Here is a 2,500-nt window from a genome sequence, read left to right as displayed (position 1 = left end):
ACTGGAGCATCAAGAGGAAGCCAATATTAACATCCAATTGTCACACAGCCCCCCAAATTGGGGGAAGTAGCCCAGTGTCAATAGCACAGTCCACGAGTTTGCACTGTTTAAAACAGTCACATTTGGGGCGTGTAGGGGTGCCCCGCATAACTTTCACATTGCCATTAACCCCTGCGGAGCCAGAGAGGTCTGACACAACAAGATCCAGATACCCTGGCACTAAGGGGGTTAACATTTTGCAAATAACCTTTTTCTTTTGTTAATCGCCTGAGTTTATATATATATATATATATATATATATATATATATATATATATACTATATATACTATATATATATACACACACACACACACACACACACACACACACACACACACACACACACAAACACACACACACACACACACACACAACATATATATATATATATTTATAATATATATATATATATATATATATATATATATATATAATATATATAGCTGCTTTTAACCCATGATCGTGCATAGGACTCTGCCAACTGAGATGTTTCCTATTATCTTTAGTTTAGTTTTTACTTTAATTAGTAATCATTCCTATTTTGCCCATGGGCACCTCTGTACATAGAAACATGTCTTTACACGAGATCAAAATGTCTTCCAGAATGTCAAAACATATATTCCCAAATTTTTGTATCGCTGGAAATAATGCGTGTAAATACCTAACTGCTTTCCTTTGTAAATAGTTGAAAATGCTAGTTTTTTATACTATAGCGTCTTGCGAAACTGCACTTTAATAGCCAGTGATGGCAAAAGCAAAATGTGGATCATCCATTGAGAATAATACAATACAAACTGCCAACCTGCAACAATATTTCATTTAGCCACTTATTTAATTGTTTCCATACTTGGGAATGGGGGGGGGGGACGAATTTTGGGTCGTGTCAAAGTTTATGTTCATTTTCCTTTTGCTTGTGATGTTAGAACATTATTTATTGTTGTGTTTGCTACATGTTTTGATTGTTTTTATTTTGTACTTTTTCTATGAAAAAAATAATGTTACGTTTAATTTAGCACAGTTTACTGCCATCGTTTATTTACTGTTTCTGGAAAAATTGAAATAAGATAAAAAATTAAAAAATAAACAATGAAAATATGATGCTCGTGTTTTCTTTGTATGTGTTATTTGTCATGTGCAGTAGTTTCATACCGACATACATACAAGCAATGTTTTTTAATGTGAACGGTGTCATGCAAACATCAACAACATACGATTCGTATTACACAATAATTATGAAAATCCTACATTGAAGAAATGCTTTGAAATATATTCCTAAAAGTGATTAAACGAATTATTCTTACTGTATAGGCTTTCATGTTAGAAAATAAGTATGCAATAAATAAACATATAATGTATTTCACATCACACTAAAGTTACCATATGTCAGTATATACTTAAAGCTGATCAGGTGCATAAAATCTATATTCTTATTTGTACAAGGGAAATACACAAAGTCAATAGCACGCATATATGTGGATTGATAATATAGCAAATATCCTGTTTATAACTCTGGGAAATAATGGTAAAAATAATTAAGAAAAAAGGTGGTTTTTACATATTCATCATTTTTATAGAAATGTCATTAATTTCTCCCTGAGACACATTAGCCCTGTAACTCAAATTATTCCAAACAGAAAATAAGACAATTCAACTCACGAGTTGTTTGTTTACAAAATGAAAATGCACTGCCCAGGAGAAACCGGTGTTGTGATAATTTCGTATATATATTTCAATAGCCAGTAATAAATAAACTTTTTGAGACCACCAAAAATGTTACTTTTCCGATGAGGCGTCTGGTTCGTCAGATAAATCATATCCGCCAACAAAAACTGTTTAGATATTCAATGTCCCCAGATCTGAATGAGCTGCATTAGCCGCAGTTTAATACGATTTTTTTTTCAATCCTATATGTTGCGGTCTTATTTCAACTTAGTTTCCTATGTGCATAAAAAAACTTTCTGAACTAAATCACCATGCAAAAATCCTCATTAATTCCAGTCAGTAATAGTAATATGTTTTAATATTATTATAGGAATTATTAAGGATATACATTACGGTAATTCAGTTAAGAATATTTTTATAATAATAATTACTGTTATTATTATTACTACAACTACTACTAATGATGATGATTATGATAATGATGACGATGATGAGGATCGTTATAATATTAATAATAAAATAATATTACCTAAGGTTCTTATCTAGCATCATATCAACAACAACTGAAATAGGTAGAGGTAAAAAAAAATATTTCGTGAAAGACAATACAAAGTTGGAGAAAACCGATGCTAAAATAACACATTTTTGTGCATCTTCCCGAAACAGTGAGAAAGGTACCAGGTGACGGTGGATTCCATTTGAAAGACTTTAAACCACGAGTGAGCTAATAAAGGCATCGTTTCTGTCCAACTATTTTCCTTCCCTGTGTTTGGCAGACCTGTAAGAGGACACAGAGA

General features: G+C 31.9%; 1 protein-coding gene across 1 annotated transcript in view; it reads left to right on the top strand.

Annotated features, from left to right (window-relative positions):
• Positions 1 to 266, top strand: part of ATOH1 (atonal bHLH transcription factor 1) — a 1,808-nt gene extending 1,542 nt beyond the window's left edge. The window contains 1 exon segment of the mRNA XM_075582776.1: positions 1 to 266. This exon segment is cut by the window's left edge and continues 492 nt beyond it. The gene's annotated coding sequence lies outside the window, so the exon portion shown is untranslated.
• The last annotated feature ends 2,234 nt before the right edge of the window (positions 267 to 2,500 follow it).

The sequence above is a fragment of the Ascaphus truei genome, unplaced genomic scaffold (genome assembly GCF_040206685.1).
Source record: "Ascaphus truei isolate aAscTru1 unplaced genomic scaffold, aAscTru1.hap1 HAP1_SCAFFOLD_2499, whole genome shotgun sequence".
NCBI lineage: Eukaryota > Metazoa > Chordata > Amphibia > Anura > Ascaphidae > Ascaphus > Ascaphus truei.
Note: the sequence above shows the minus strand (reverse complement) of the source record. Positions and strands in the feature narration are given on the sequence as shown.